Source organism: Cannabis sativa, unplaced genomic scaffold, assembly GCF_029168945.1.
Source record: "Cannabis sativa cultivar Pink pepper isolate KNU-18-1 unplaced genomic scaffold, ASM2916894v1 Contig3, whole genome shotgun sequence".
In the NCBI taxonomy this organism is placed as follows: Eukaryota; Viridiplantae; Streptophyta; class Magnoliopsida; order Rosales; family Cannabaceae; genus Cannabis; species Cannabis sativa.
Window position 1 is genome coordinate 2337755 of NW_026870039.1, and position 9215 is coordinate 2346969.

Genomic DNA, 9215 nt, shown 5'->3' on the forward strand with positions numbered 1-9215 from the left:
CACTCCTAAATTTAATCTAATACAAATTATTTAAATATTCATTATTTTTTATTTTATATAAAATCAAACATAATAATAATAATAATAATAATAATAATAATAATAATAATATTAATATTGTAATAGTTGAGATTGGGAAAAACTGCTAGTTTTTTTGCTAAGAAACCGAAATTCATTAAGCCAAAACTGCTAGTTTGATTGGATTAAAAGATGTTTGTATCATGTATCTAAACAAAGCCAATCATTTCAATTAAAGATAGGTGCGTGTGAGTGTGATTATTCTCAATGCAATTAAAGAATAACAATATCACTAATAGAGCTTTTTTCCTTTTTTTTTTTTTTTTTTTTTTGAAAATGACTAAAAGGGCTTAAAAGGGTACAAATTGATTGATTTGGAGAAATAAAATTAAGCATTTTAGGTTAGTTTATGCTCCTTGATTTTACATTTTTTTTTATCTTATATGGTAGTACTTTTCACTATAAGGTTGGGTTTCATATTTGTGACACTGATTTTGGACAGCATTGATTTGATTATAGCTCCTTTTTTTTGTTAACTATATATTTTGTTCCCAAATATCTGTCCCATTTCTTTGAGTGATTCTCAATTTATTTTCATTAGTTTTGGAATCTGACAGACATAGAAAGAAAAATCCATTATTTTGCAGTGTAAATACGTGAAAGTAATAAGGGTACTATTGTCTTTGCATCTCTTTCAAATTTTCTTTTTGTATAACCAGTCACAAATTATTGCATCTACCAATAAATAAGTAGTGAAATAAAATAAAGAGCAATTTGCGGCGAAACTCCCTTATGTTTTGATTTTTATACACTTAACCCCCTTATCTTTATTTTTGGTGGCAAAACCCCCTTATGTTTTAATTTTTATACACTTAACCCCCTTATTTTTTTTTTGTGGCAAAACCCCTTTATGTTTATTTTTCTTTACAAATTTGACACGCCAGTCAAATATTACCGTTAAATATTAACTGGATGACCACTGTATACACCTTTGTATATGTAACGGTAAAACTTCGAAGTCGATACAGAATAAATCATATTCGTATTTAACGGTAATATTTAACTAAAACTTTAAATTTGCAAAGAAAAGTAAACTGAAGGGTTTTGCCACCAAAACAAAAGATAGAGGGGTTAAGTGTATAAAAATTAAAACATAAGGGAGTTTTACCACCAAAAAAAAAGATAAGGGGGTTAAGTGTATAAAAATTAAAACATAAGGGGGTTTTGCCACCAAAAATAAAGATAAGGGGGTTAAGTGTATAAAAATCAAAACATAAGGGGGTTTCGCCGCAAATTGCTCTAAAATAAATAATGAGTTATGACAATCTTTTTCTTATATCCAATTCAAAAAATTCTATTCTCATGTTTGAATGTGGACCGTAGGATCTGAAATCAAACGTCTTAAATTACAGTGCGTGGGCCCCACTTTTGAGAAAAATAGAAACGCGCTCGCCGAAAAGCATGCAAGAGCTGTGATTCGGTAGGGCCAAATTTATTTATTTAATTATCAAAAAAATATATATTTACTTTTATTTGTTAAAGGAAGGAAAATAAAAATAAAAATTATAGTTATTGGTGTGAGAAAATAAAATAAGAAGATTAATTGGAATTTTTAAAATTTGGATTAAATTGGATGCTGACATATGTGCTTATCTGCTTTATTGGTTCTTATCGGCTTATAATATTTGGAATTATCTAATTTGATATTACAATAATTAATATGAAACACACAAATGTGAATTAGAAAATTAATAAAATAAAATAAAAAGTGTTATGATTTGGATTTTTTTTGAACATTTAAGCAAACAAGTGGTCGGCACTATACTAGTACTATATAAACCTTCATTTGGTTAAGTGGGGACACCTAAATGGCTAAACTTCATCCCTAAAGGTTTCCACGTCTGTGATTATGAAATTTTTGCCAAATAATAAAGACAAAAGTATCTTTTTTTTAAAAAAAAAAAAAAATTATGTATTATAATTTTAGTTTAAAATTAAATAGTTTCGTTATAGATAATCACAAAAATGATTAAGCATCCTTTGTAATGTCCAATGATTATTAGGGATATTAAACAAGTACTTAAAGTTTTTTAATAACCTTAACCGATGTCTAATTATGACTTATTTTTAGGTGTGACATATAATAATATAGCCAATGTTATAATAATAATATTGTTAACAAATTTTATGGAATCAACAGACAGAAATTAAGAGAAAATGGATTAACTTATTTGATAAATTCAATGGATGATTTTTTTATTATCACTCTAACAAAGACTAATTGTTGAATAAATAATTGAAATTTCAAGTAAACTATTTCATAATTTTGCACCATATTGAATTGAGGAGGGAGCAAGTTTGGTCTTCTTCTCCATACAAAAAAAAGTTTGGTCTTCTTCTTATTATTATTTATATATATGTAATTATTATTATTTTTATATATTTTAGTTTTAGCTGAGCCAGCACTATTCACTAACCTCTTTTAACTTTTTCAGGTAAAGTGGCCCCTGATTTGGATAGACTACGGGCCTAGGCCCACTCTCCATTCTCTAAGAGAAGCTTACCAACAACCAACCCTGATACGTGTGCACTACTTCATATTTTAAATGATTTTGGGCTTGAGATTATGAGGCCCATAATTAGATGCCACTATAATATACTATTTTTAGTAAATTTTTTACATTCAATTTTTTTTTTTTTAATTTTTACGGTATTTAATAAAAGTAAAATAAAAATAATAAAAAAATGACATGTAAGTAACAGGAAAATAACATTAAACACAACATAAAAATAATATATAAATAGCAATAAAATAAAAAAATAATAATAAAAATACAATATAAAAATAATATGAAAACATCAAAAAGTTATATTTTCTGTAAATAAAATCTTAAATATTATAAAAATATTCAAAATTTTGTACAATTATATTTTTGTAAGACTTTTTTTGTTATTTTTGTATATTTAAAATAATTCCTAAAAAAATTGTTGTTATTATGGGTCAAATCTACAAATTTGAATTATTAAGCCCTTGTTAAGTGTTCCCACCTACATCATGATATTGAAACATCACATCAAACCCTCTGAAGCTACAGATTTGGTGTATCTACCTAAAATAGTAACGGATAACTCATACCCATAATATACCTTTACAAATTCTACGATGGTATTTTAGTGGGTGTAGTTTTAGTTTGTATGGAAATGTGAGCAAGAGAATTACATGTGACGCATGTAAAATTAAGTGCAGAAAATTTTTATATTACTTAAGAGTGTGTTTGAAAATAATTTTGTAATTACCGAGTCAATTAATTACATTATATTTTAAAATATACACGGAAAACTAATATATTTTAGTGGTTAATATTTAAAATAAAAAAGTTTTTAGTAATTACATAGTATAATTGCACTCAATTCTTATGAGTAGCTATGAAAATTAGAAAGTATAATTGGAATCCCTCAATTACCTAATTATAATGTAGTTACATGGTCAGACAAATATGTCAAATGGTGTAATTACCTCAAATTACACACAAATCTAATGACACTGTGACTTTCCAAATACGCCTTAAAAGTTGAAGAACTTACACTACATACCTCTTTTAACTTGATATTTTTAATTTTCTCTCTTTTTCAAAATCTATTATGTTTATCTCTTTTTTCAATCATTCTACCAATTTTACCCCTATCACTTCATGATAGTTTTTATTCTTCTCTAATTCAAATTTTCTCCCAACTTTTTCAGAAACCTACACATCCATTTACAAAGAACACAAATCTATTATATTTAAAATTATGTCTTAGTTATGTGAGTGTGTGAGGAAAATTTAAGTGCAATACTCATAAAAAGAAGTATATTTGAATTAAACTTTATTTGAAGGTAAATTTGGTTAATGTATAAAAAAAGAGAGTATTCTTCAACATCTCCCTTAAAAGTTTGTGGGACCCACTACATTCCCACATAAAGTTTCCTTTCAAATGTCCCTACATTCCAACACTTTTCCCTCACGTTCGATATTTAGATAGTTTTTTTTTTTTTTTTATATGATAGCGTACAATGTAATTTTTTTTTTATAATCACACCAAACATAATATTTATCCAATACGATAGTGTACAATATAGTCATGTAAGATATTCTATAAATTTTTGAAAAATTTAGAAAAATTTAACGCGCTGCAAACAAGGTTCAAACGGTCTGTTTCACACATGTGTGAAATAAGTTATTTGAATCTTTGTGTTATAAAATATTCTATATTTACATTTTCCTCTTGCCATATTTTTCCATTTCTAGCTCTCCAAATATTGTACAATAAAGAAGCTAGAGCAGCAGCACAACATATACCTTCTTTTTGAACCGAGAGACCTTTGCTCTTTCAATCCATCTTGTTGCTTTCTCCAACGAGCTTGAAGAAGAACTCCAGTCGAGCCAAACTTTCAGCCGCTGAAAGCATTGTAGGCTAAATGGACATTGAAAGAACAAATCCATTGTTTCCTCATTTGCTTGACAAAACACACAATCAGCATCATCAATTACATTGAATCTGTGTAATCTTTCTTTAGTTTTCAAACTGTATTGAATGGCTAACTAGTAGATAAAACTGTGTTTGGGAAGATTGAATCTCCCCCAAACTTGATTATGCCATGTAACTCTATCTCTAGAGTTATGAAACAACTGATACCCTTTGGCAATAATATATTTTTCATTCAGAAATTGAGAAGTATCAAAAAGTGTTTTTACCTATTCTTTGATACCAACTATCTTTTTCTAGTACCAGCTGCTTTGTGGATGGGGTTTGTAATCCCACTAGGATTCTCCTTTTATGTAAACATCATGCACCCATATGTTATCCTTCTTTGTTGTTATTGCCCATACATACTTGACCATTGCTGCTTTGTTCCACTCCATTATGTTTTTGAATCCCATTCCACCTTCACTTTTTGCATTACACATGTTGTCCCATGTTACAGATCCAGCTCCAATAGATGAGGCTTGACTTTTCCATAAGAATGCTCTACATACTGCTATAATTTCCTTTAGAATCTTTTTAGGGAGCACCATAATTTGACTCTAGTAAGAATGTATTGTGAGAAGTACTGAGTTGATCAACATTGCCCTTCCCGCAAAAGAAAGATTTCTCGAACTCCAAGTTATAATCTTGGCTGCCATTTTTTCAACTAGGATGCTGCATATTCCTTGGCTGAGATCTTCTTTGCACATATGGGAATACCCAATCGATGCATCAATCACTCTTTGAACTTCTTTGGGATCCATTCCACTACAATATACTGTCGACTTGCTTGGATTAGGATTTAGGCCTGAGGTCTTCGAGAACAACTTCAAGCCTTGAAGCATAAAATAGATGTTTTTAAAGTCTCCTTTGCAGAATAATAAGACATCATCTGTAAAGGATAAATGATTCAACTTCAATCCGGAGTATCGTTCATGATATCCAAATCCCTCTTTCTCCCTTACTTTTTTCATTATCCTAGACAAGTACTCTAGGCCTAACACAAAAAGAAGGGGAGACATCGGATCTCCCTGCCTAAGTCCTCTTCTTGCTTCAAAAAAACCATGAAGTGAACCATTGAAAAGCAAAGAGAACCGAGGTGTACTAATGCAAGTCATTATTAGTTGGATAAATTTGCCTGGTAATTGGAAGACATGAAGCATTTCTTCTATAAAGTCCCATTCGATCGTATCATAAGCTTTCTGAAGATCAAGCTTGATCATACAGTTAGCTTTTGTCGATTTCCTTCCATAATGCCTCACTAAATCCTGGTACACCATAATGTTATGAGCTATTGACCTCCCTTTAATAAACCCTTCTTGATTCTGAGCAATGATTTCAGGTAAGATATGCTTGAGACGAGAACATATTAATTTGGTTGTTGCTTATTAATTTGGTTGATGCTTTGTATACTACATTGCAACAAGCAATTGGCCTATATTTGGCCACAACATTAGGACATTTAACTTTAGGTACAAGAGTTAATACCGTAGAGTTAATCTCCTAAAGCATTTGCCCAAAATTCAAGAATGACATGATGGCTGCAGTTGTATCTTCTCCAACTATTTCCCAATTATCTTGGAAGAAAAAACTTTCAAATACGTTCAGTCCCGGGGCCTTGATGCCTGGTATGTCAAACATAATTTGTTTGACCTCTTCTCTAGTGTGGGGAGCAATTAGCAAGTCAGCTTGTTGTTTAGATACAAGAGGACCTTGCAACATGATCTCTATTTGCACCTGTTTCCTATTTTGCAAGTTAAAGCCAAGCAGAAATTGATAATAATCAAGGAATGTAGCAGTAACCTCAGTAGGATTATCAATTCTTTCTCCAGCTGCATCAACAATAGAATAAATTCTATTCTGACTTCTCCTTTGTTTAATGCTGGCATGCTACAAGGCAATATTTTCATCACCTGCTTTTGCCCAAGTGAGTTTAGTCTTCTCATGAAGAAAGGAGCTGAAGGCTTTATGGACTTCTGCATAATCTTCCCTATAATTTTTTCCTCCTGCTGCAGCAGCTGATTTAGTGGATCTGCCTCAGTTTGTTCTGAATCTCTTCTAATTGTTGGAAATTATTTTACCAAGATCTTAGATCTACTCACAAGTATGTTTATTAACATCCTAAATAAGAACTTTCTAAAACGATAAATAAACACATATAAAGTTAAGAAAACCTTACATTGATGCAGCGGAATAAATGTCTCCTTCCACTCAGATCTCTAACCCTTGATTCCTTTCTGTAGCAAAGTATAATCAAGATCTGAGCCCGAATGTCCTCCTTCTTCAAGTTTTGATCCTTCACAGTCTTCCAATCTATGATTGAGTTACTGCTTGCTCTGTGTGGGCACTTACTCTTTCACTAGGGTCACGAAAAAGATGAAGGGAAAAGAGAGAGAGGTATTTCGGCCAAGGAAAGAAAGTGGGAAGGCTCAGTTTTCTGAAGAGAGAAATTTCTGTCAGATTACTAATGAAAGCATGTTATGAGACTGAGCCATCACTTTCTATTTATAGGCAACTACTAGGTTTATGTTAGGATTTATTTGGCATTAAAATAATGTAAATATTAATTTGAAAAATCTATTTAAGTGGCCGGCCATATGGTGTTATTGGGCCTCACTTAATTTTGCAATTTTATCAAATTTTATCTCTATTTTCTCAAAAATGCCAATTTTCCAATTCTAACCTTTTAAATGCCAAAACTAATTATTTAATAACTAAAATACATTATTAAATAATATTGTCATTTAATTTAATTATTAATTAGACATATAAAGTCTATTAATAAATAAATAAACCTAGAAAACTCTTTTCTTTACAATTTCACCCTGCTTAGTGAAAATTCATAAAATTAGATATAGTCTAACTTTAGAATTATAATTGATCAATCACGAATCAATTAATGAGTCTTACAAGCAGAATGTTCTCAACTAGAATGGGGACCATGGATCTATATGCTGAGCTTCCAATAAGTGAACCAAATTTACCAAGTAAATTCCTACTTATTAATTCTTCGTTGAATCCACTCTTAGAACTTAGAATTGCACTCTCAGACTTATATAGAGCATATTGTATGTTTCACGATACCAATATACTATCTCATTTAACCATTGTTATAATCTTATTGTGATTTAAAGATCCTCTATATAGATGATTTACATCGAGATGGGATTTCTTTACCGTTCTCACCCCTCAATGTATTTTGCCCCTTAAAACACTTAGCTACCTGTAAATGGTGTTTAGTGATCTAATAATTAGTCAGTTAAACAAGAGCTCATCCATTTACTTCTATTTGCTAAGCTCGAAGGGAATCATCACTTAACTTCTATACACCAGTAGAAGCTATAGATTCCATATTTATGTTCAACACTCCCACTCAATCATACTATCATGTTCCCAAAATATACGTATCACCCTGACCCAAAAGTAGGCTTAACTAATAAATCAAAGAACATGAATAGCACTCCTGAGTTGAGCCTAAGCATATCAGGATTTAGATTCTTTTAATCTTAAGATCAACTACTGATATTGACTTGGAAAGATATGTATAACGGTAAGTTTGTAATATCTTAACTTAGTTGGAATATCGGTCCAGTCCAATGTATACTCCATACATTCGAAACTAGTATACTTTACTAATGTCCTGGAAAGAACATAACACTTACTCCAAGTGTAAGTACACATCATCGCTGATTATCACATTAGTGTAAATCCAATAACACTGATGAAACAGGGACCAAAACTTTTGATTCATATGATCACAATCACATTCCACTGTGTTGACGATACTGTAATTGTGAATAAACATATGATCTGGATTTAACTGATTTTGTGTGTATGAATGTAATAAACATATTAAACATATTAAACCATTAGCATGTAAAATTCATGCAAACATCAATCACTTCAAATTTCTTATATTGATAACTAATCAGATTGTAAAGATTTTTATTTAGGGCATAAAACCCAACAAACTCCCACTTGCACTAATATAAAACAAACTGTGCAAATATGTCAATCTGATGTCTTGATCTTCAGATCAAGTGTAGTATATTTGAATCCACCCAAACTTCTGGAAACTAGTTCATAAATACACTTATGAAACATCCTTTACTATATGCTTTACTCATCAAGGGATACTGAAATCTTTACTGTTTTAAAAGTACATCTGAATTAACAGAAGACATATCTCTCATATTTTAAAATATGTAATTGAGATAATACAGTGTAGACTTTTCTTCAGTGATATAACTTTCTGGTATTTTCGAATAGACCAAGTTATAGTTCTTCTCTGGTAGAGCTTGAATTATTATACAATAATTCCTCCACCCCCAAAGTAAGCACCATCTTATAGAATTTCGAAATTAGATGGTGAGATACAAAGACAAGCCGATACACGTGTCCTTAATATCTGACATATAGATCACTTACATAAATCCTTCTTGAATATCTTCTAATGTTCCCTATTTGATTACATCTCAGATAGCTCCCACTCAATAGCAGATGTCTGGTTAAATAATACTTTTAACCTCTGATTGTTTAGAGAGTTATCTAGTTGTGACTTTTGTATTAGTCTGAAACTTTAAGTCAAGACTAAGTCATCAACATAGCAGACTAGTATTTGAAGTGAAAAATACATGCCAGAGATAAAGTAATCAAAATTAAGATACCATCAAAATTTTATGAGGATTAAG